The following is a 25,000-nucleotide window of genomic DNA, read 5'->3' as shown; positions in this document are numbered from 1 at the left end:
CCAAATGGCCTAACAGTGGCAGCCAATCAGAGTGCGAGAAAAGCGCTCCCAAATGGCCTAACAGTGGCAGCCAATCAGAGTGCGAGAAAAGCGCTCCCAAATGGCCTAACAGTGGCAGCCAATCAGAGTGCGAGAAAAGCGCTCCCAAATGGCCTAACAGTGGCAGCCAATCAGAGTGCGAGAAAAGCGCTCCCAAATGGCCTAACAGTGGCAGCCAATCAGAGTGCGAGAAAAGCGCTCCCAAATGGCCTAACAGTGGCAGCCAATCAGAGTGCGAGAAAAGCGCTCCCAAATGGCCTAACAGTGGCAGCCAATCAGAGTGCGAGAAAAGCGCTCCCAAATGGCCTAACAGTGGCAGCCAATCAGAGTGCGAGAAAAGCGCTCCCAAATGGCCTAACAGTGGCAGCCAATCAGAGTGCGAGAAAAGCGCTCCCAAATGGCCTAACAGTGGCAGCCAATCAGAGTGCGAGAAAAGCGCTCCCAAATGGCCTAACAGTGGCAGCCAATCAGAGTGCGACAAAAGCGCTCCCAAATGGCCTAACAGTGGCAGCCAATCAGAGTGCGAGAAAAGCGCTCCCAAATGGCCTAACAGTGGCAGCCAATCAGAGTGCGAGAAAAGCGCTCCCAAATGGCCTAACAGTGGCAGCCAATCAGAGTGCGAGAAAAGCGCTCCCAAATGGCCTAACAGTGGCAGCCAATCAGAGTGCGAGAAAAGCGCTCCCAAATGGCCTAACAGTGGCAGCCAATCAGAGTTCGAGAAAAGCGCTCCCAAATGGCCTAACAGTGGCAGCCAATCAGAGTGCGAGAAAAGCGCTCCCAAATGGCCTAACAGTGGCAGCCAATCAGAGTGCGAGAAAAGCGCTCCCAAATGGCCTAACAGTGGCAGCCAATCAGAGTGCGAGAAAAGCGCTCCCAAATGGCCTAACAGTGGCAGCCAATCAGAGTGCGAGAAAAGCGCTCCCAAATGGCCTAACAGTGGCAGCCAATCAGAGTGCGAGAAAAGCGCTCCCAAATGGCCTAACAGTGGCAGCCAATCAGAGTGCGAGAAAAGCGCTCCCAAATGGCCTAACAGTGGCAGCCAATCAGAGTGCGAGAAAAGCGCTCCCAAATGGCCTAACAGTGGCAGCCAGCTAGAGCTAGCTTAAGTTAGCTTGGGTTAGCTTGAGTTAGCTTTAATTAGCTTTAATTAGCTTAAGCTAGCTTAAGTTAGCTTGGGTTAGCTTGAGTTAGCTTGAGCTAGCTTGAGTTAGCTTGAATTAGCTTGAGTTAGCTTGAATTAGCTTGAGTTAGCTTGAGTTAGCTTGAATTAGCTTGAGTTAGCTTGAGTTAGCTCGGGTTAGCTTGAGTTTGACTTCATTAACCCAAGTTAGCTTGGGTTAACTTCATTAAGTTAGCTTGAACTAGCTTGAGTTAGCTTGAGTTAGCTTGAGTTAGCTAGCTTGAATTAGCTTGAGTTAGCTTGAGTTAGCTTGAATTAGCTTGAGTTAGCTTGAGTTAGCTCGGGTTAGCTTGAGTTTGACTTCATTAACCCAAGTTAGCTTGGGTTAACTTCATTAAGTTAGCTTGAACTAGCTTGAGTTAGCTTGAGTTAGCTTGAGTTAGCTTGAGTTAGCTTGAGTTAGCTTGTCTTAGCTTTAGCTAGCTTGAGTTAGCTTGAACTAGCTTTAGCTACCTTGAGTTAGCTTGAGTTAGCTCGGGTTAGCTTGAGTTAGCTTGAGTTAGCTTGAGTTAGCTTTAGCTAGCTTGAGTTAGCTTGAGTTAGCTTGAGTTAGCTTGAGTTAGCTTGAATTAGCTTGAGTTAGCTTGAGTTAGCTTTAGCTAGCTTGGGTTAGCTTGAGCTAGCTTGAGTTAGCTCGGGTTAGCTTGAGTTAGCTTGAGTTAGCTTTAGCTAGCTTGAGTTAGCTTGAGTTAGCTTGAGTTAGCTTGAGTTAGCTTTAGCTAGCTTGAGTTAGCTTGAACTAGCTTGAGTTAGCTTGAGCTAGCTTGAGTTAGCTTGAGTTAGCTTGAGTTAGCTTTAGCTAGCTTGAGTTAGCTTGAACTAGCTTTAGTTAGCTTGAGTTAGCTTGAGTTAGCTTGAGTTAGCTTGAGTTAGCTTGTCTTAGCTTTAGCTAGCTTGAGTTAGCTTGAACTAGCTTTAGCTACCTTGAGTTAGCTTGAGTTAGCTCGGGTTAGCTTGAGTTAGCTTGAGTTAGCTTGAGTTAGCTTTAGCTAGCTTGAGTTAGCTTGAGTTAGCTTGAGTTAGCTTGAACTAGCTTGAGTTAGCTTGAGTTAGCTTGAGTTAGCTTGAGTTAGCTTGAGTTAGCTTGAGTTAGCTTGTCTTAGCTTTAGCTAGCTTGAGTTAGCTTGAACTAGCTTTAGCTACCTTGAGTTAGCTTGAGTTAGCTCGGGTTAGCTTGAGTTAGCTTGAGTTAGCTTGAGTTAGCTTTAGCTAGCTTGAGTTAGCTTGAGTTAGCTTGAGTTAGCTTGAGTTAGCTTGAATTAGCTTGAGTTAGCTTGAGTTAGCTTTAGCTAGCTTGGGTTAGCTTGAGCTAGCTTGAGTTAGCTCGGGTTAGCTTGAGTTAGCTTGAGTTAGCTTTAGCTAGCTTGAGTTAGCTTGAGTTAGCTTGAGTTAGCTTGAGTTAGCTTTAGCTAGCTTGAGTTAGCTTGAACTAGCTTGAGTTAGCTTGAGCTAGCTTGAGTTAGCTTGAGTTAGCTTGAGTTAGCTTTAGCTAGCTTGAGTTAGCTTGAACTAGCTTGAGTTAGCTTGAGTTAGCTTGAGTTAGCTTGTCTTAGCTTTAGCTAGCTTGAGCTAGCTTGAACTAGCTTTAGCTACCTTGAGTTAGCTTGAGTTAGCTCGGGTTAGCTTGAGTTAGCTTGAGTTAGCTTGAGTTAGCTTTAGCTAGCTTGAGTTAGCTTGAGTTAGCTTGAGTTAGCTTGAACTAGCTTGAGTTAGCTTGAGTTAGCTTGAGTTAGCTTGAGTTAGCTTGAGTTAGCTTGTCTTAGCTTTAGCTAGCTTGAGTTAGCTTGAACTAGCTTTAGCTACCTTGAGTTAGCTTGAGTTAGCTCGGGTTAGCTTGAGTTAGCTTGAGTTAGCTTGAGTTAGCTTTAGCTAGCTTGAGTTAGCTTGAGTTAGCTTGAGTTAGCTTGAGTTAGCTTGAATTAGCTTGAGTTAGCTTGAGTTAGCTTTAGCTAGCTTGGGTTAGCTTGAGCTAGCTTGAGTTAGCTCGGGTTAGCTTGAGTTAGCTTGAGTTAGCTTTAGCTAGCTTGAGTTAGCTTGAGTTAGCTTGAGTTAGCTTGAGTTAGCTTTAGCTAGCTTGAGTTAGCTTGAACTAGCTTGAGTTAGCTTGAGCTAGCTTGAGTTAGCTTGAGTTAGCTTGAGTTAGCTTTAGCTAGCTTGAGTTAGCTTGAACTAGCTTGAGTTAGCTTGAGTTAGCTTGAGTTAGCTTGTCTTAGCTTTAGCTAGCTTGAGCTAGCTTGAACTAGCTTTAGCTACCTTGAGTTAGCTTGAGTTAGCTCGGGTTAGCTTGAGTTAGCTTGAGTTAGCTTGAGTTAGCTTTAGCTAGCTTGAGTTAGCTTGAGTTAGCTTGAGTTAGCTTGAACTAGCTTGAGTTAGCTTGAGCTAGCTTGAGTTAGCTTGAGTTAGCTTGAGTTAGCTTGTCTTAGCTTTAGCTAGCTTGAGTTAGCTTGAACTAGCTTTAGCTACCTTGAGTTAGCTTGAGTTAGCTCGGGTTAGCTTGAGTTAGCTTGAGTTAGCTTGAGTTAGCTTTAGCTAGCTTGAGTTAGCTTGAGTTAGCTTGAGTTAGCTTGAGTTAGCTTGAATTAGCTTGAGTTAGCTTGAGTTAGCTTTAGCTAGCTTGGGTTAGCTTGAGCTAGCTTGAGTTAGCTCGGGTTAGCTTGAGTTAGCTTGAGTTAGCTTTAGCTAGCTTGAGTTAGCTTGAGTTAGCTTGAGTTAGCTTGAGTTAGCTTTAGCTAGCTTGAGTTAGCTTGAACTAGCTTGAGTTAGCTTGAGCTAGCTTGAGTTAGCTTGAGTTAGCTTGAGTTAGCTTTAGCTAGCTTGAGTTAGCTTGAACTAGCTTGAGTTAGCTTGAGTTAGCTTGAGTTAGCTTGTCTTAGCTTTAGCTAGCTTGAGCTAGCTTGAACTAGCTTTAGCTACCTTGAGTTAGCTTGAGTTAGCTCGGGTTAGCTTGAGTTAGCTTGAGTTAGCTTGAGTTAGCTTTAGCTAGCTTGAGTTAGCTTGAGTTAGCTTGAGTTAGCTTGAACTAGCTTGAGTTAGCTTGAGTTAGCTTGAGTTAGCTTGAGTTAGCTTGAGTTAGCTTGTCTTAGCTTTAGCTAGCTTGAGTTAGCTTGAACTAGCTTTAGCTACCTTGAGTTAGCTTGAGTTAGCTCGGGTTAGCTTGAGTTAGCTTGAGTTAGCTTGAGTTAGCTTTAGCTAGCTTGAGTTAGCTTGAGTTAGCTTGAGTTAGCTTGAGTTAGCTTGAATTAGCTTGAGTTAGCTTGAGTTAGCTTTAGCTAGCTTGGGTTAGCTTGAGCTAGCTTGAGTTAGCTCGGGTTAGCTTGAGTTAGCTTGAGTTAGCTTTAGCTAGCTTGAGTTAGCTTGAGTTAGCTTGAGTTAGCTTGAGTTAGCTTTAGCTAGCTTGAGTTAGCTTGAACTAGCTTGAGTTAGCTTGAGCTAGCTTGAGTTAGCTTGAGTTAGCTTGAGTTAGCTTTAGCTAGCTTGAGTTAGCTTGAACTAGCTTGAGTTAGCTTGAGCTAGCTTGAGTTAGCTTGAGTTAGCTTGAGTTAGCTTTAGCTAGCTTGAGTTAGCTTGAACTAGCTTGAGTTAGCTTGAGTTAGCTTGAGTTAGCTTGAGTTAGCTTGTCTTAGCTTTAGCTAGCTTGAGCTAGCTTGAACTAGCTTTAGCTACCTTGAGTTAGCTTGAGTTAGCTCGGGTTAGCTTGAGTTAGCTTGAGTTAGCTTGAGTTAGCTTGAGCTAGCTTGAGTTAGCTTGAGTTAGCTTGAGTTAGCTTTAGCTAGCTTGAGTTAGCTTGAACTAGCTTGAGTTAGCTTGAGCTAGCTTGAGTTAGCTTGAGTTAGCTTGAGTTAGCTTTAGCTAGCTTGAGTTAGCTTGAACTAGCTTGAGTTAGCTTGAGTTAGCTTGAGTTAGCTTGAGTTAGCTTGAATTAGCTTGAGTTAGCTTGAGTTAGCTTTAGCTAGCTTGGGTTAGCTTGAGCTAGCTTGAGTTAGCTCGGGTTAGCTTGAGTTAGCTTGAGTTAGCTTTAGCTAGCTTGAGTTAGCTTGAGTTAGCTTGAGTTAGCTTGAGTTAGCTTTAGCTAGCTTGAGTTAGCTTGAGCTAGCTGAGTTAGCTTGAGTTAGCTAGCTTGAGCTTGAGCTAGCTAGCTAGCTTGAGCTTGAGCTAGCTAGCTCGCTTGAGCTTGAGCTTGAGCTAGCTAGCTTGAGCTTGAGCTAGCTAGCTAGCTTGAGCTTGAGCTTGAGCTAGCTGGCTTGAGCTTGAGCTAGCTAGCTTGAGCTTGAGCTAGCTAGCTAGCTAGCTTGAGCTTGAGCTTGAGCTAGCTAGCTAGCTTGAGCTAGCTATCTAGCTTGAGCTTGAGCTAGCTAGCTAGCTTGAGCTTGAGCTTGAGCTTGAGCTAGCTGGCTTGAGCTTGAGCTAGCTAGCTTGAGCTTGAGCTAGCTAGCTAGCTTGAGCTTGAGCTTGAGCTAGCTGGCTTGAGCTTGAGCTAGCTAGCTTGAGCTTGAGCTAGCTAGCTAGCTTGAGCTTGAGCTTGAGCTAGCTAGCTAGCTAGCTTGAGCTTGAGCTTGAGCTTGAGCTAGCTAGCTTGAGCTTGAGCTAGCTAGCTAGCTTGAGCTTGAGCTTGAGCTAGCTAGCTTGAGCTTGAGCTTGAGCTAGCTAGCTTGAGCTTGAGCTTGAGCTAGCTAGCTTGAGCTTGAGCTTGAGCTAGCTAGCTTGAGCTTGAGCTTGAGCTAGCTAGCTAGCTAGCTTGAGCTTGAGCTAGCTAGCTTGAGCTTGAGCTAGCTAGCTAGCTTGAGATTGAGCTTGAGCTAGCTGGCTTGAGCTTGAGCTAGCTAGCTTGAGCTTGAGCTAGCTAGCTTGAGCTTGAGCTAGCTAGCTAGCTTGAACTTGAGCTAGCTAGCTAGCTTGAGCTTGAGCTTGAGCTAGCTAGCTAGCTTGAGCTTGAGCTTGAGCTAGCTGGCTTGAGCTTGAGCTAGCTAGCTTGAGCTTGAGCTAGCTAGCTTGAGCTTGAGCTAGCTAGCTAGCTTGAACTTGAGCTAGCTAGCTAGCTTGAGCTTGAGCTAGCTAGCTAGCTTGAGCTTGAGCTAGCTAGCTAGCTTGAGCTTGAGCTTGAGCTAGCTAGCTTGAGCTTGAGCTTGAGCTAGCTAGCTAGCTTGAGCTTGAGCTAGCTAGCTTGAGCTTGAGCTAGCTAGCTTGAGCTTGAGCTAGCTAGCTAGCTTGAGCTTGAGCTAGCTAGCTAGCTTGAACTTGAGCTAGCTAGCTAGCTTGAGCTTGAGCTAGCTAGCTAGCTTGAGCTAGCTAGCTAGCTTGAGCTTGAGCTTGAGCTAGCTAGCTTGAGCTTGAGCTAGCTAGCTAGCTTGAGCTTGAGCTAGCTAGCTAGCTTGAGCTTGAGCTAGCTAGCTAGCTTGAGCTTGAGCTTGAGCTAGCTAGCTTGAGCTTGAGCTTGAGCTAGCTAGCTAGCTTGAGCTTGAGCTAGCTAGCTTGAGCTTGAGCTAGCTAGCTTGAGCTTGAGCTAGCTAGCAAGCTTGTGCTTGAGCTAGCTAGCTAGCTTGAGCTTGAGCTTGAGCTAGCTAGCTTGAGCTTGAGCTAGCTAGCTTGAGCTTGAGCTAGCTAGCTTGAGCTTGAGCTAGCTAGCAAGCTTGTGCTTGAGCTAGCTAGCTAGCTTGAGCTTGAGCTTGAGCTAGCTGGCTTGAGCTTGAGCTAGCTAGCTTGAGCTTGAGCTAGCTAGCTTGAGCTTGACCTAGCTAGCTAGCTTGAACTTGAGCTAGCTAGCTAGCTTGAGCTTGAGCTAGCTAGCTAGCTTGAGCTTGAGCTAGCTAGCTAGCTTGAGCTTGAGCTTGAGCTAGCTAGCTTGAGCTTGAGCTTGAGCTAGCTAGCTAGCTTGAGCTTGAGCTAGCTAGCTTGAGCTTGAGCTAGCTAGCTTGAGCTTGAGCTAGCTAGCTAGCTTGAGCTTGAGCTAGCTAGCTAGCTTGAACTTGAGCTAGCTAGCTAGCTTGAGTTTGAGCTAGCTAGCTTGAGCTTGAGCTAGCTAGCTTGAGCTTGAGCTAGCTAGCTAGCTTGAACTTGAGCTAGCTAGCTAGCTTGAGCTTGAGCTAGCTAGCTAGCTTGAGCTTGAGCTAGCTAGCTAGCTTGAGCTTGAGCTTGAGCTAGCTAGCTTGAGCTTGAGCTTGAGCTAGCCAGCTAGCTTGAGCTTGAGCTAGCTAGCTTGAGCTTGAGCTAGCTAGCTTGAGCTTGAGCTAGCTAGCTAGCTTGAGCTTGAGCTAGCTAGCTAGCTTGAACTTGAGCTAGCTAGCTAGCTTGAGCTTGAGCTAGCTAGCTTGAGCTTGAGCTAGCTAGCTAGCTTGAGCTTGAGCTTGAGCTAGCTAGCTAGCTAGCTTGAGCTTGAGCTTGAGCTTGAGCTAGCTAGCTTGAGCTTGAGCTAGCTAGCTAGCTTGAGCTTGGGCTTGAGCTAGCTAGCTTGAGCTTGAGCTTGAGCTAGCTAGCTTGAGCTTGAGCTTGAGCTAGCTAGCTTGAGCTTGAGCTTGAGCTAGCTAGCTTGAGCTTGAGCTTGAGCTAGCTAGCTAGCTAGCTTGAGCTTGAGCTAGCTAGCTTGAGCTTGAGCTAGCTAGCTAGCTTGAGCTTGAGCTTGAGCTAGCTGGCTTGAGCTTGAGCTAGCTAGCTTGAGCTTGAGCTAGCTAGCTTGAGCTTGAGCTAGCTAGCTAGCTTGAACTTGAGCTAGCTAGCTAGCTTGAGCTTGAGCTTGAGCTTGAGCTAGCTAGCTAGCTTGAGCTTGAGCTTGAGCTAGCTGGCTTGAGCTTGAGCTAGCTAGCTTGAGCTTGAGCTAGCTAGCTTGAGCTTGAGCTAGCTAGCTAGCTTGAACTTGAGCTAGCTAGCTAGCTTGAGCTTGAGCTAGCTAGCTAGCTTGAGCTTGAGCTAGCTAGCTAGCTTGAGCTTGAGCTTGAGCTAGCTAGCTTGAGCTTGAGCTTGAGCTAGCTAGCTAGCTTGAGCTTGAGCTAGCTAGCTTGAGCTTGAGCTAGATAGCTTGAGCTTGAGCTAGCTAGCTAGCTTGAGCTTGAGCTAGCTAGCTAGCTTGAACTTGAGCTAGCTAGCTAGCTTGAGCTTGAGCTAGCTAGCTAGCTTGAGCTAGCTAGCTAGCTTGAGCTTGAGCTTGAGCTAGCTAGCTTGAGCTTGAGCTAGCTAGCTAGCTTGAGCTTGAGCTAGCTAGCTAGCTTGAGCTTGAGCTAGCTAGCTAGCTTGAGCTTGAGCTTGAGCTAGCTAGCTTGAGCTTGAGCTTGAGCTAGCTAGCTAGCTTGAGCTTGAGCTAGCTAGCTTGAGCTTGAGCTAGCTAGCTTGAGCTTGAGCTAGCTAGCAAGCTTGTGCTTGAGCTAGCTAGCTAGCTTGAGCTTGAGCTTGAGCTAGCTAGCTTGAGCTTGAGCTAGCTAGCTTGAGCTTGAGCTAGCTAGCTTGAGCTTGAGCTAGCTAGCAAGCTTGTGCTTGAGCTAGCTAGCTAGCTTGAGCTTGAGCTTGAGCTAGCTGGCTTGAGCTTGAGCTAGCTAGCTTGAGCTTGAGCTAGCTAGCTTGAGCTTGAGCTAGCTAGCTAGCTTGAACTTGAGCTAGCTAGCTAGCTTGAGCTTGAGCTAGCTAGCTAGCTTGAGCTTGAGCTAGCTAGCTAGCTTGAGCTTGAGCTTGAGCTAGCTAGCTTGAGCTTGAGCTTGAGCTAGCTAGCTAGCTTGAGCTTGAGCTAGCTAGCTTGAGCTTGAGCTAGCTAGCTTGAGCTTGAGCTAGCTAGCTAGCTTGAGCTTGAGCTAGCTAGCTAGCTTGAACTTGAGCTAGCTAGCTAGCTTGAGTTTGAGCTAGCTAGCTTGAGCTTGAGCTAGCTAGCTTGAGCTTGAGCTAGCTAGCTAGCTTGAACTTGAGCTAGCTAGCTAGCTTGAGCTTGAGCTAGCTAGCTAGCTTGAGCTTGAGCTAGCTAGCTAGCTTGAGCTTGAGCTTGAGCTAGCTAGCTTGAGCTTGAGCTTGAGCTAGCTAGCTAGCTTGAGCTTGAGCTAGCTAGCTTGAGCTTGAGCTAGCTAGCTTGAGCTTGAGCTAGCTAGCTAGCTTGAGCTTGAGCTAGCTAGCTAGCTTGAACTTGAGCTAGCTAGCTAGCTTGAGCTTGAGCTAGCTAGCTAGCTTGAGCTAGCTAGCTAGCTTGAGCTTGAGCTTGAGCTTGAGCTAGCTAGCTTGAGCTTGAGCTAGCTAGCTAGCTTGAGCTTGAGCTAGCTAGCTAGCTTGAGCTTGAGCTAGCTAGCTAGCTTGAGCTTGAGCTTGAGCTAGCTAGCTTGAGCTTGAGCTTGAGCTAGCTAGCTAGCTTGAGCTTGAGCTAGCTAGCTAGCTTGAGCTTGAGCTTGAGCTAGCTAGCTTGAGCTTGAGCTTGAGCTAGCTAGCTAGCTTGAGCTTGAGCTAGCTAGCTTGAGCTTGAGCTAGCTAGCTTGAGCTTGAGCTAGCTAGCTAGCTTGTGCTTGAGCTAGCTAGCTAGCTTGAGCTTGAGCTTGAGCTAGCTGGCTTGAGCTTGAGCTAGCTAGCTTGAGCTTGAGCTAGCTAGCTTGAGCTTGAGCTAGCTAGCTAGCTTGAACTTGAGCTAGCTAGCTAGCTTGAGCTTGAGCTAGCTAGCTAGCTTGAGCTTGAGCTAGCTAGCTAGCTTGAGCTTGAGCTTGAGCTAGCTAGCTTGAGCTTGAGCTTGAGCTAGCTAGCTAGCTTGAGCTTGAGCTAGCTAGCTTGAGCTTGAGCTAGCTAGCTTGAGCTTGAGCTAGCTAGCTAGCTTGAGCTTGAGCTAGCTAGCTAGCTTGAACTTGAGCTAGCTAGCTAGCTTGAGCTTGAGCTAGCTAGCTAGCTTGAGCTAGCTAGCTAGCTTGAGCTTGAGCTTGAGCTAGCTAGCTTGAGCTTGAGCTAGCTAGCTAGCTTGAGCTTGAGCTAGCTAGCTAGCTTGAGCTTGAGCTAGCTAGCTAGCTTGAGCTTGAGCTTGAGCTAGCTAGCTTGAGCTTGAGCTTGAGCTAGCTAGCTAGCTTGAGCTTGAGCTAGCTAGCTTGAGCTTGAGCTAGCTAGCTTGAGCTTGAGCTAGCTAGCAAGCTTGTGCTTGAGCTAGCTAGCTAGCTTGAGCTTGAGCTTGAGCTAGCTAGCTTGAGCTTGAGCTAGCTAGCTTGAGCTTGAGCTAGCTAGCTTGAGCTTGAGCTAGCTAGCAAGCTTGTGCTTGAGCTAGCTAGCTAGCTTGAGCTTGAGCTTGAGCTAGCTGGCTTGAGCTTGAGCTAGCTAGCTTGAGCTTGAGCTAGCTAGCTTGAGCTTGAGCTAGCTAGCTAGCTTGAACTTGAGCTAGCTAGCTAGCTTGAGCTTGAGCTAGCTAGCTAGCTTGAGCTTGAGCTAGCTAGCTAGCTTGAGCTTGAGCTTGAGCTAGCTAGCTTGAGCTTGAGCTTGAGCTAGCTAGCTAGCTGGAGCTTGAGCTAGCTAGCTTGAGCTTGAGCTAGCTAGCTTGAGCTTGAGCTAGCTAGCTAGCTTGAGCTTGAGCTAGCTAGCTAGCTTGAACTTGAGCTAGCTAGCTAGCTTGAGTTTGAGCTAGCTAGCTTGAGCTTGAGCTAGCTAGCTTGAGCTTGAGCTAGCTAGCTAGCTTGAACTTGAGCTAGCTAGCTAGCTTGAGCTTGAGCTAGCTAGCTAGCTTGAGCTTGAGCTAGCTAGCTAGCTTGAGCTTGAGCTTGAGCTAGCTAGCTTGAGCTTGAGCTTGAGCTAGCTAGCTAGCTTGAGCTTGAGCTAGCTAGCTTGAGCTTGAGCTAGCTAGCTTGAGCTTGAGCTAGCTAGCTAGCTTGAGCTTGAGCTAGCTAGCTAGCTTGAACTTGAGCTAGCTAGCTAGCTTGAGCTTGAGCTAGCTAGCTAGCTTGAGCTAGCTAGCTAGCTTGAGCTTGAGCTTGAGCTTGAGCTAGCTAGCTTGAGCTTGAGCTAGCTAGCTAGCTTGAGCTTGAGCTAGCTAGCCAGCTTGAGCTTGAGCTAGCTAGCTAGCTTGAGCTTGAGCTTGAGCTAGCTAGCTTGAGCTTGAGCTTGAGCTAGCTAGCTAGCTTGAGCTTGAGCTAGCTAGCTAGCTTGAGCTTGAGCTTGAGCTAGCTAGCTTGAGCTTGAGCTTGAGCTAGCTAGCTAGCTTGAGCTTGAGCTAGCTAGCTTGAGCTTGAGCTAGCTAGCTTGAGATTGAGCTAGCTAGCTAGCTTGTGCTTGAGCTAGCTAGCTAGCTTGAGCTTGAGCTTGAGCTAGCTGGCTTGAGCTTGAGCTAGCTAGCTTGAGCTTGAGCTAGCTAGCTTGAGCTTGAGCTAGCTAGCTAGCTTGAACTTGAGCTAGCTAGCTAGCTTGAGCTTGAGCTTGAGCTAGCTAGCTAGCTTGAGCTTGAGCTAGCTAGCTAGCTTGAGCTTGAGCTTGAGCTAGCTAGCTTGAGCTTGAGCTTGAGCTAGCTAGCTAGCTTGAGCTTGAGCTAGCTAGCTTGAGCTTGAGCTAGCTAGCTTGAGCTTGAGCTAGCTAGCTAGCTTGAGCTTGAGCTAGCTAGCTAGCTTGAACTTGAGCTAGCTAGCTAGCTTGAGCTTGAGCTAGCTAGCTAGCTTGAGCTAGCTAGCTAGCTTGAGCTTGAGCTTGAGCTTGAGCTAGCTAGCTTGAGCTTGAGCTAGCTAGCTAGCTTGAGCTTGAGCTAGCTAGCTAGCTTGAGCTTGAGCTAGCTAGCTAGCTTGAGCTTGAGCTTGAGCTAGCTAGCTTGAGCTTGAGCTTGAGCTAGCTAGCTAGCTTGAGCTTGAGCTAGCTAGCTTGAGCTTGAGCTAGCTAGCTTGAGCTTGAGCTAGCTAGCTAGCTTGAGCTTGAGCTAGCTAGCTAGCTTGAGCTTGAGCTAGCTGGCTTGAGCTTGAGCTAGATAGCTTGAGCTTGAGCTAGCTAGCTAGCTTGAGCTAGCTAGCTAGAGCTCGACCTATGAAAAGCTGCGCAAACACTTATTCTATAATAATTGCGAAAATTAAAAATTTCACAAGTGAAAAGCTGCATAAACAGTAATTCTATGTGTGGGGCATTATTAGGGGGAGGTGTCTTGTCAAAATATGGCTGGACTAAAGACCTCAACCCAGATAGGGTGGAAGGCCCTATGATCGGTCTGTTACTAATCGGTGACCGATAAAGACCTGACCAAGGCCTGTAGTAAGCTTGGTTAGGCATTACAGGAGATAACACTAAGACCGAGGGGTCTTAGAGAGCCCTCTAGCGGGGCGAATAGAGCTAGATCGAGCCTTGGGAAAGCTAGATCGAGCAGGACTGAAGCTAAAGGATAGACCGAGAGGTCTGTCTGGTCCTCCTAGAGAGGCCAAGAGAAAGTACGAGAAGCCAACTAAAGCTTGATCGGGCCTTCAGCAAGCACGACCGAGCTGTACCGGAGCTAACACTAAGACCGAGGGGTCTTAGAGAGCCCTCTAGCGGGGCGAATAGAGCTAGATCGAGCCTTGGGAAAGCTAGATCGAGCAGGACTGAAGCTAAACGATAGACCGAGAGGTCTGTCTGGTCCTCCTAGAGAGGCCAAGAGAAAAAACGAGAAGCTAACTAAAGCTTGATCGGGCCTTCAGCAAGCACGACCGAGCTGTACCGGAGCTAACACTAAGACCGAGGGGTCTTAGAGAGCCCTCTAGCGGGGCGAATAGAGCTTGATCAAGCCTTGGGCAAGCTAGATCGAGCAGGACTGAAGCTAAGCAAGAGACCGAGAGGTCTGTCTGGTCCTCCTAGAGAGGCCAAGAGAAAGTACGAGAAGCCAACTAAAGCTTGATCGGGCCTTCAGCAAGCACGACCGAGCTGTACCGGAGCTAACACTAAGACCGAGGGGTCTTAGAGAGCCCTCTAGCGGGGCGAATAGAGCTAGATCGAGCCTTGGGAAAGCTAGATCGAGCAGGACTGAAGCTAAACGATAGACCGAGAGGTCTGTCTGGTCCTCCTAGAGAGGCCAAGAGAAAGTACGAGAAGCTAACTAAAGCTTGATCGCGCCTTCAGCAAGCACGATTGAGCAAGACCGGAGCTAACACTAAGACCGAAGTGTCTTAGAGAGCCCTCTGGTGGGGCGAATAGAGCTAGATCGAGCCTTGGGAAAGCTAGATCGAGTAAGATTGAAGCTGAAAGAGTGTCAGAGGAGCAAATGAACCTCCAAAAAGTGAAAATCAAATTTTAGAAAAAACACAAGTTAAATACTGCATGGACAGTATTTCTATGTGTGGGGCATTATTAGGGGGAGGTGTCTTGTCAAAATATGGCTGGACTAAAGACCTCAACCCGGATAGGGTGGAAGGCCCCATGATCGGTCTGTTACTAATCGGTGACCGATAAAGACCTGACCAAGGCCTGTAGTAAGCTTGGTTAGGCATTACAGGAGTTAACACTAAGACCGAGGGGTCTTAGAGAGCCCTCTAGCGGGGCGAATAGAGCTAGATCGAGCCTTGGGAAAGCTAGATCGAGCAGGACTGAAGCTAAGCAAGAGACCGAAAGGTCTGTCTGGTCCTCCTAGAGAGGCCAAGAGAAAGTACGAGAAGCTAACTAAAGCTTGATCAGGCCTTCAGCAAGCACGACCGAGCTGTACCGGAGCTAACACTAAGACCGAGGGGTCTTAGAGAGCCCTCTAGCAGGGCGAATAGATCTAGATCGAGCCTTGGGAAAGCTAGATCGAGCAGGACTGAAGCTAAACGATAGACCGAGAGGTCTGTCTGGTCCTCCTAGAGAGGCCAAGAGAAAGTACGAGAAGCTAACTAAAGCTTGATCGGGCCTTCAGCAAGCACGACCGAGCTGTACCGGAGCTAACACTAAGACCGAGGGGTCTTAGAGAGCCCTCTAGCAGGGCGAATAGAGCTAGATCGAGCCTTGGGAAAGCTAGATCAAGCAGGACTGAAGCTAAACGATAGACCGAGAGGTCTGTCTGGTCCTCCTAGAGAGGCCAAGAGAAAGTACGAGAATCTAACTAAAGCTTGATCGGGCCTTCAGCAAGCACGACCGAGCTGTACCGGAGCTAACACTAAGACCGAGGGGTCTTAGAGAGCCCTCTAGCAGGGCGAATAGAGCTAGATCGAGCCTTGGGAAAGCTAGATCGAGCAGGACTGAAGCTAAACGATAGACCGAGAGGTCTGTCTGGTCCTCCTAGAGAGGCCAAGAGGAAGTACGAGAAGCTAACTAAAGCTTGATCGCGCCTTCAGCAAGCACGATTGAGCAAGACCGGAGCTAACACTAAGACCGAAGTGTCTTAGAGAGCCCTCTAGTGGGGCGAATAGAGCTAGATCGAGCCTTGGGAAAGCTAGATCGAGTAAGATTGAAGCTGAAAGAGTGTCAGAGGAGCAAATGAACCTCCAAAAAGTGAAAATCAAATTTTAGAAAAAAACACAAGTTAAATACTGCATGGACAGTAATTCTATGTGTGGGGCATTATTAGGGAGAGGTGTCTTGTCAAAATATGGCTGGACTAAAGACCTCAACCCGGATAGGGTGGAAGGCCCTATGATTGGTCTGTTACTAATCGGTGACCGATAAAGACCTGACCAAGGCCTGTAGTAAGCTTGGTTAGGCATTACAGAAGATAACACTAAGACCGAGGGGTCTTAGAGAGCCCTCTAGCGGGGCGAATAGAGCTTGATCAAGCCTTGGGCAAGCTAGATCGAGCAGGACTGAAGCTAAACGATAGACCGAGAGGTCTGTCTGGTCCTCCTAGAGAGGCCAAGAGAAAGTACGAGAATCTAACTAAAGCTGGGTCGGGCCTTCAGCAAGCACGACCGAGCAGTACCGGAGCTAACACTAAGACCGAGGGGTCTTAGAGAGCCCTCTAGTGGGGCGAATAGAGCTAGATCGAGCCTTGGGAAAGCTAGATCGAGCAGGACTGAAGCTAAACGATAAACCGAAAGGTCTGACGGGTCCTCATAAGAGGCATGGAGAAAGATCTGATACTAAAGTACCTCTCGGAAGTAATAAAATATGCCTGATGAAGCCGGGTATGATGTTTGTTGTTTGATGGCATTCATCGATTAGGTCTGGTGGATTCCCCATTACTCCGAGTGGTACTAGTAGAGGCTCCTACAGGGGTGAGCAAAGCGAGATCAAGCCTTAGGCAAGCTAGATCGAGCAGAACTGAAGCTGAAAAGCAAAATAAATGACAGGTCTGTCCAAATCAATAAACTTGAAATCCAGTGTGGTCACCACGGGTCACGAGGTGAATTCCTAGCGATTGTCTGCTGAACGTATAGGAAGGCCCGAAACGAACGATAATTTCATTGCACAGTGGAGATACTATACGTTCAGGAGTAGCATACATCGGGTTTGATCTATGATCATGTCTGGTCTCCGAGGATCCACCGGGTTACCAACTGGCACCGCTGTACTGGGTGTAAAACTGGGCCACCTGAAGTCCCGGGTGTAAAACTAGGTGCCTCTGTGCCAAAGTAGCGGCTTGCGTAGTGCATTATGCCTCCGGCTTGCGAAATGGTTATAAGCAATAACAACAGGACGCCGCGGGGTGTTCACTTAAAGGAGTAACGTTCTCTCATGGGAGGGGATCTAAAAATCTTGATAAAACATTTATTCTATGCAAAATTTGTGCGCAAATTTTGCAAAGTAAAAAGCTGCACTGTAGCAAATTCTATGTGTGTAGCATTATTAGGGAAGTGTTGTTTGATGGCACCTCTCTACTTGATGCACCAAAGAACTACCTTGATGGCTCATGACCGCTGGTAATCTGTCGTCGCTAGTAGTTCGGAACTGAGAACAAATATGTTCGCAAATTACAACAATTATACAGCATATTGCTGAATAAAGCAGAACCGAATAATACTCAGTGACTTTACACCAAGACTGACTAATGTCTGGATTGTATCGTCCTACTCGAGTAAGGCGAAGAAAAGCTAGAAAGATACGCTTTTCACAAAGCAGGCTTAATGCATGCAAACCAAGGAGGAAGGAGTGATGCCCCTCCTTATAATAAGCAGAACCAAATAAAGAACAGACAGCATCATCTGTACAGTGACCAAGAAGAGGTGAAACTTCTGTATGTGAAAAGGCAATTTGTGCGAGATTTATTAGCAGACTAGTATTATGTTGTTTCTAGTAGGCGAAAGCCGAAACATCAACATGTGAAAATCTGATATTAAATCCTCAATCATTTTCCCTAGTATTATACAGCTATGAGTAACCTTAATTGGACACGGCAATTATTGCTGACCGGTGAAACTTTCGCATGGGAAAGACACACACACTTCTTGACAAAGCAATAAGTATTATGCTGTTTCTAGTACGCGAAAGCAGAAACATCAGCATGTGAAAGTTGTGAAGTTGAAGAATTTTTGTGTTGAGTACGATGTTGTTACTAGTAACCATGTCGACAGCTGAGAACTGTTCTCTAACCAATAGAAGGTGAAACTTCTGTATGTGAAAAGGCAATTTGAGCGAGATTTCTTAGCAGACTAGTATTATGTTGTTTCTAGTAGGCGAAAGCCGAAACATCAACATGTGAAAATCTGATATTAAATCCTCAATCATTTTCCCTAGTATTATACAGCTACTAGTAGCCGTAATTGGTCAGGGAAACATTGTTGACCGGTGAAACTTCACATGGGAAAGACACACAAATTACTTGACAAAACAATAAGTATTATGCTGTTTCTAGTATGCGAAAGCAGAAACATCAGCATGTGAAAGTTGTGAAGTTGAAAAGTTTTTGTGTTGAGTACGGTGTTGTTACTAGTAACCATGTCGACAGCTGGAAAGCTGTTCTCTAACCAATAAAAGGTAAAACTTCTGTATCTGAAGAGGCGGCGTGATTGAGATTTTTAACAGACTAGTATTATGTTGTTTCTAGTAGGCGAGAGCCGAAACATCGACATGTGAACATCTGGTTTTTAAATCATGAGTCAATTCTCCCTAGTATGATACAGTTGTTAGCCGGTATTGGTAACAGTAGAACAGAGATTTGGAGGGCAAAACCTGCTCATGGGAAATGCTCACAGAGCGCTATCTACCAGTACACATAGTATTATGCTGTTTCTAGTACGCGCGAGCCGAAACATCAGCATGTGAAATGTGTAATCGTGGGTAACTCTAAGTGTGTAGAGTACTGTGTAGTAACTAGTAGCCATGCCAAAGCATGCATTGAAACTCTTCGTGATTTAAAAAGCTCAAAGCAAGATTGACGAGGCCGCAAGGCTATGTCTTTCTAAATTCGAACAAATCGAAAGATTGTTCAAAGTACAATTAAACTGATTGATCCTGTCAGTTGCCATATGCTTGTCTGAAAGACTAAGCCATGCATGTGCAAGCGAAGCTTGAAAAAGTGGAACCGCGAATGGCTCATTAAATCAGTTACTATCTATTAGTTGATTTGCAAGCTAAATGAATAACTGCGGTAACCCTGCAGCTAATGCATGCTGATTGTCCGACACTGTCGGAGACTTTTACAAGACTACACCGGGTGATTTGCTAAGTACAGACACATCCCGTGATGAGTCCTAGTAACTGAAAGATCCCAGATAGCTTCGGCTTGGGGACGGAACTTCCGAATTTCTGACCTATCAACCTATGATGGTAGTGTAACGGACTACCATGGTTGTGACGGGTAACGGGGAATCAGGGTTCGATTCCGGAGAGGGAGCCTTAGAAACGGCTACCACATCCAAGGAAGGCAGCAGGCACGCAAATTACCCACTCTCCGCACGAGGAGGTAGTGACTAGAAATAATGATATGAACCTTTATGGTTTGTAATCAGAATGGAATGGACTTAAAAGCTCCATTGATGAACGAGTAGAGGGCAAGTCTGGTGCCAGCAGCCGCGGTAATACCAGCCTCTACAAGCGTATGCAATAGTTGCTGCGTTTAAAAAGCTCATAGTTGGATCTGTTTGAGTAGAACGGCAACATGGTCTTCAGTTAAATCTGTTGACTCGTTCCGCTCATCCTTCGCATCGAAGAAATAGTTTGCACTTAAATGTGACGAACTGTGGAAACGGTGTTTTCACCCTGAGAAAATTAGAGTGTTCAAAGCATCCTTTGGGATCGAATAATAAAGCATGGAATAATGGAGAATGACCCGCTACTCGATTGATGCCGGTTGGCTGAGTGCGGTAATGATTGAAAGGAACAGACGGGGGCATTTGTATTGCTACGTTAGAGGTGAAATTCTTGGATCGTGGCAAGACAAACTACTGCGAAAGCATTTGCCAAGAATGTTTTCATTAATCAAGAACGAAAGTCAGAGTATTGAAGAGGATTAGATACCCTCGTAATTCTGACCATAAACTATACCAACCTACAATTTGTCAAAGTCGATCTTGACTTGGCAAGAGATTAACCGGGAAACCAAAGTTTATTGGTTCCGGGGGAAGTATGGTTGCAAAATCGAAACTTAAAGGAATTGACGGAAGGGCACCACCAGGAGTGGAGCCTGCGGCTTAATTTGACTCAACACGGGAAAACTCACCCGGTCCAGACATCTTAAGGATTGACAGATTGAATATCTTTCATGATTATATGGGCGGTGGTGCATGGCCGTTCTTAGTTAGTGGAGTGATCTGTCTGGTTAATTCCGATAACGAACGAGATCTTCTCCATCTAAATAATGAAATTCACTATATGTGAATTCAAACACTTCTTAGAGGAACTATGCGGAATTAAATACCGCAGATGAAGTGAGGCTATAACAGGTCTGTGATGCCCTTAGATGTTCTGGACTGCACGCGCGCTACACTGTGTACTTTTAGATTGAGTACTCAGCCCTTGGTCCGAAATGGACTGGGCAATCAGAGAAAAGTACAGCGCTTCAAGGGGATCGTCTGTTGTAACTTGCAGACGTGAACCAGGAATTCCTGGTACTTATGAGTCAACAACTCATAGGGATTACGTCCCTGCCCTTTGTACACACCGCCCGTCGCTACTACTGATTGGATAGTTAAGCAAGAATTGCAAATTCCTACTGTTGGGACTTCGGTCTCCGGCAACGGGATGAAGCGGATCGAGCTTAATTGTCTAGAGGAAGTAAAAGTCGTAACAAGGTTTCCGTAGGGGAACCTGCGGAAGGATCAGTGATTGATTCCTTCGGGCATGGCTGCTGGTAGAGGCCATGTCTGTAGTGCGCATGACGCTCTGTCGCTAGAGAATGCTTGGCAACCAATCTCGAATTATGTATCGAGCTCAAAAACTACTTGTGTGGATACATAGTTCAGCAGTCATGGCAAGGGACTGCTTAAAGGGAGACTAGTTAGCAAAAGCAGCCTAGCAGAACTGCAGCTATCTAGATCTCAGAAGCTGGGTTATAGAAGCCCAGCTATAGACTTGTGAATGAGAAAGGCCTAAAAAGGTCCACAAGTCGCGTGGTTAGAACCGACACGCAAAAATCCCAGCGAGTGACAGAGCGTTGCGCTGTTCAGTGGGAAAGAGTTGAGCTACTCGGGGCGCCCACTGAACTTGCTCCGAGCCAAAGGCTCGAAAAAACACAGCTTAGCCTCAGATCCTTTACATAGAAGGCTAGCTAAAATAAACTTACCTTGGACGAGGGTAAAGTTTAGTCAGTTCTTAGGGGAGAGTAATCCACAGCTTCTCGCCCTCTGAACATTCTCCCAGATATGTAGGTCTGGGAGAGTCTCCTCCTGTTCTTCGGAATCTGGAGGTAGACAAAGACAGTACGATACGATCTTGCATCGGGATGACTAACCGATAATGATCATAATCTGACAATTTTTCCGGCTTGAGGCACCGGAGTCAGATTAAAGACACATACTGAACTAAAGGCGTATGTGCAAAGCTTGTCGGAGTGTAGAGAGTCAAGCTGAGTTGACTCGTCACGTGGTGATGACAACAGCCATGTGCAAAACACTCACAACTTTATCGTCTATGTGGAAAAGGTTGCTAACAGCGCTCTCTATGAGAGGCCCTCGCATATAACTATACGAGGAAAAGGCGATAGAGTTGTTTGAATGTGGGGCAGGTTCATCGACAAGCTAAGTTGATCACATTCTTGTTGTGGCATCCTACTAGAATTGGTCACGGTCTGCACCAACTCTCCCCAAGTTGGCCAGACTTAAAACTAGAAATAAGGTTTGCAGCTATGTGAACCTAGAAACTGTAAAGGAGTTGAAAGAACTTAAAGGAATTGAAAGAGGCCTTGAGGTATATCCTCTTGGTAAAGACCCACAAAAGCTCACAAAAGTGGCTTCGAAGGGCAAAACTGGTTCATCCAAAACAATTGGAGAGCTTAAAGCAGAACCAATTCGAATGAAACACTATTGGTGAAACTTCATCATGAGAACGTCACAAGCTGATCACGCTCTATGATATGACTAGTATTATGTTGCTTCTAGTAGGCTAAGCGCAAGCCGAAACATCAACATGTGAAAGTCGTAGAATTTTGCAATCAAACTGTGGCTAGTACTGTGATGTTACTAGTAACCTGGTGTTCCGTCATATGGCCAAGAGAGCATTTGAAGGCGAAACTTCTGCATGGGAAAGCTGCATCATGATCAAAATTTTATATCGAGTATTATGTTGACGTTAGTAGGCCTTGGCCGAAAACGCAGCATGTGAAAGGTATAGATAAAAGTTATTGTTGCAGTCAGTACTGTGTAGTTACTAGTAGCTGGATTTAAGCTCAAAATGAGACACTGTTGGTGAAACTTCATCATGAGAATGTCACAAGCTGATCAAGCTCTATGATATGACTAGTATTATGTTGCTTCTAGTAGGCTAAGCGCAAGCCGAAACATCAACATGTGAAAGTCGTAGAATTTTGCGATCAAATTGTGGCTAGTACTGTGATGTTACTAGTAACCTTGTGTTACGTCATATGGCCAAGAGAGCATTTGAAGGCGAAACTTCTGCATGGGGAAGCTGCATCATGAACAAAAGTTTATATCGAGTATTATGTTGACATTAGTAGGCCCTGGCCGAAAGCGCAGCATGTGAAAGGTATAGATAAAAGTTATCGTTGCAGTCAGTACTGTGTAGTTACTAGTAGCTGGATTTAAGCTCGAAATGAGACACTGTTGGTGAAACTTCATCATGAGAACGTCACAAGCTGATCACGCTCCATGATATGACTAGTATTATGTTGCTTCTAGTAGGCTAAGCGCAAGCCGAAACATCAACATGTGAAAGTCGTAGAATTTTGCGATCAAATTGTGGCTAGTACTGTGATGTTACTAGTAACCTTGTGTTACGTCATATGGCCAAGAGAGCATTTGAAGGCGAAACTTCTGCATGGGGAAGCTGCATCATGAACAAAAGTTTATATCGAGTATTATGTTGACGTTAGTAGGCCCTGGCCGAAAGCGCAGCATGTGAAAGGTATAGATAAAAGTTAGCGTTGCAGTCAGTACTGTGTAGTTACTAGTAGCTGGATTTAAGCTCGAAATGAGACACTGTTGGTGAAACTTCATCATGAGAACGTCACAAGCTGATCACGCTCTATGATATGACTAGTATTATGTTGCTTCTAGTAGGCTAAGCGCAAGCCGAAACATCAACATGTGAAAGTCGTAGAATTTTGCAATCAAACTGTGGCTAGTACTGTGATGTTACTAGTAACCTTTTCTTACGTCATATGGCCAAGAGAGCATTTGAAGGCGAAACTTCTGCATGGGGAAGCTGCATCATGAACAAAAGTTTATATCGAGTATTATGTTGACGTTAGTAGGCCCTGGCCGAAAGCGCAGCATGTGAAAGGTATAGATAAAAGTTATCGTTGCAGTCAGTACTGTGTAGTTACTAGTAGCTGGATTTAAGCTCGAAGTGAGACACTGTTGGTGAAACTTCATCATGAGAACGTCACAAGCTGATCACGCTCTATGATATGACTAGTATTATGTTGCTTATAGTAGGCTAAGCGCAAGCCGAAACATCAACATGTGAAAGTCGTAGAATTTTGCGATCAAACTGTGGCTAGTACTTTGATGATGCTTGTAGCCAACCGAATTGGTTGAAAAGCCCAATAAGTAAGCTAACTTGGGAGAGCTTGTTGGAAACCAAATGCTACTAGATTGGTCCAAATACATCCTTCAACAGGGGATCACTTGGCTCGCTTTACGAAGAGGAGCACAGCTATATGTGTTAATTCGGTATGAATCGCAAGATTTGTTTACCGACCTCTCTAACGCAAAAGGCGGTCTCGGCTTCGGCTGTTGACTGCGTCCGATTCAGGGTTATATAACTCTCGATTGAACACATTGATGTTCTATTGTTGGTGCTTCCAATAAAATTGGAACACTTAAAGCAGAACCGATTCAAATAATAGCATTCTGATCAATGATTGCATTCCTTGATCAAGAACTGCTGGAGTCATTGTGATGGCGAATTTTCTTCATAAGAAAATTGCAAAGAGACGGAACTTAATGAGACTAGTATTATGTTGTTTCTAGTAAGCGGAAGCTGAAACAGCAACATGTGAAAATCAAGTTTTGTTCAATGATCTCGAGGCGATAAGTACTATGAAGCAACTAGTAGCCTAAGCATGACTCAGATTTGAGACAGTCAAAAAGACTGGCGAAACTTCTTCACATGAAAGTTACATAGAGAACTACAAATGTATACAGCGAGTATTATGTTGTTTCTAGTAGGCGAAAGCTGAAACATCAACATGTGAAAGTTGTCTGCAAACTGTAGAACGATATGTGATTAGTACTGTGCTGTTACTAGTAGCCAGTCTGACTGTAGAAGCCAAGACAAAGGGAAACTAATGCATCTGAAAAGGACAAGTTATGGAAAGGTATGCACGATAAGTATTATGTTGTTTCTAGTAAGCGGCAGCTGAAACATCAACATGTGAACGTCGTTGTGTACAGTAACCTAGAACTATATAGTCCTTAGTAACGTGCATTTACTAGTACCTGTAATTGGTATTCAGACTCAGGCAGTTTGGAATAGTTTGGCAAAGATGCACCAGAGAAAACTGGGATTTGATACAGAAATTGTTGAATACAAGTATTATGCTTCTTCTAGTAGGTTGAATCCGAAACATCAGCATGTGAAAATTGAAAACATTTCTGGTTCGAATTGTCACAAGTATTTGGTGATCTGAGTAGCCAAACTCACTACAACGCCAATTGAAGGCAAAAATTCTCAACGGGAAAAGCTATTCTCATTGAATGAGCTAACAAGACGAGTATTATGTTGCTTCTAGTAGGCGAAAGCCAAAACATCAACATGTGAAAGTCTTGCTGAACAAATTTAATGTTGTTGAGCTCAGTACCGTGTGAATTAGTAGCCATAATTGGCGAGCGAAAATTGAACTGGCGAAACTTCGTCTTTGGAAAATTGCAGATGCCGAGCACTTATTTTGCAACGAGTATTATGTTGACTGTAGTAAGCGAAAGCCGAAACAGCAACATGTGAAAGCTGTTGAAATTTGTGGTCATTTTGCAATAAGTACAAGGAGTGTAACTAGTAGCCAGGTCAAAATTTGGGATAAGAATGAGCAAAAATTCTGCATGAGAACAGTTGAAATTATGAAACTAAATTACAAAGACTAGTATTATGTTGTTTCGAGTACGCGAAAGCGGAAACATCAACATGTGAACGTTTGTAACGAAGTTTCGTTAATTTTCAGCCTAGTACTGAGCAAGAACGAGTAGCCTCATCTCCAATCCCACGCAAAATGTAGTGAAATATGTGAGTGAACCTTATTCACGGTGAGGGTTTCCCGAGGTCTGTATTGCAGCGAGTATTATGTTGCTTCTAGTAAGCGAAAGCTGAAACAACAACATTTGAAAGTTGGAATTAATGACTGAATGGAAACTTCGACCTGTGTTTGATAGTAGTAGCGAACAAAACTGCTGAATCGGTTTCTGTCTCATATTGGTCAGTGAACCAATTAAGAGACAATCAACTACATAACCTGAATTGGGCGAGAGAACCCCCTTAACTTAAGCATATCAGTAAGGGGAGGAAAAGAAATCAACTGAGAATCCCTTAGTAATGGCGAATGAACAGGGAAAAGCTCATCGGGAAGAGAAATGGCAACATTTCTCGGTGTCCGGTATGGTTTGATGCTAGACTGGTGAATTTGTCCTGATGTCTACTGGAAAGTAGCATCAAAGAAGGTGAAAATCCTGTAAAGGTCATTTTCGATACCAGTCATAATGGCTCATTCCTATGAGTAGAGTTGTTTGAAAGTGCAACTCGAAGCTGGAGATATGTCTCTCCAAAAGCTAATTATAAAGCGAGACCGATAGTAAACAAGTACCGTGAGGGAAAGTTGAAAAGCACTCTGAAGAGAGAGTGAAAAGTACGTGAAACTGTTGAAGGGGAACTGGAGTGAGCGTTACCATACTCAATGCCTTGATATTATATTCTCGGCTACCGAGTAGTGTAGTTGTCGTCTTTTGGCAAATCTTGTTAATGAATCGAGCAGAAGTTTTCCTCGGAATTCTTCTTGTTGATTCTAAACAAAATGAGATAAATTGATCTTGATTGCCTGTCTGACCTCAACTTCCTATTCAATGCTCCCTACAGCCCGTCTTGAAACACGGACCAAGGAGTGTGAGTTGCTTGCAAGTGTTGTCGCTCATTGAAAGCGCACACGCGAAATGAAAGTGAACAGTGTAATTTTTATGAATTGCACTACTTTGTGTGGTGAGGGCGCCGATTCGGTGTCCCGCAACCACGGACGGTTTTGCTCTTATTGCATGACTGATCCAGAGCAAGTAGCACACGACCCGAAAGATGGTGATCTATGCTTGGGCAGGGCGAAGCCACGGGAAACCATGGTGGAAGCCCGAAGCGGTTCTGACGTGCAAATCGATCGTCTGACCTGAGCATAGGGGCGAAAGACTAATC

General features: G+C 45.5%; 1 non-coding gene and 1 pseudogene across 1 annotated transcript in view; both read left to right on the top strand.

Moving 5' to 3' along the window:
- The first annotated feature begins 22,219 nt into the window (after positions 1-22,219).
- LOC142355951 (5.8S ribosomal RNA) lies at positions 22,220-22,371 on the top strand (annotated as a pseudogene).
- A 1,683-nt stretch (positions 22,372-24,054) lies between these two features.
- Positions 24,055-25,000, top strand: part of LOC142355953 (large subunit ribosomal RNA) — a gene marked incomplete at its 3' end in the record, with an annotated part of 3,446 nt that continues 2,500 nt past the window's right edge. Inside the window, exon 1 of the ribosomal RNA XR_012761335.1 lies at positions 24,055-25,000. This exon is cut by the window's right edge and continues 2,500 nt beyond it. This is a non-coding gene — a ribosomal RNA (large subunit ribosomal RNA).

Source organism: Convolutriloba macropyga, unplaced genomic scaffold (genome assembly GCF_964194025.1).
Source record: "Convolutriloba macropyga unplaced genomic scaffold, txConMacr16.3 SCAFFOLD_1719, whole genome shotgun sequence".
In the NCBI taxonomy this organism is placed as follows: domain Eukaryota; kingdom Metazoa; phylum Xenacoelomorpha; order Acoela; family Convolutidae; genus Convolutriloba; species Convolutriloba macropyga.
This window is presented reverse-complemented; position numbering and strand designations above follow the sequence as displayed.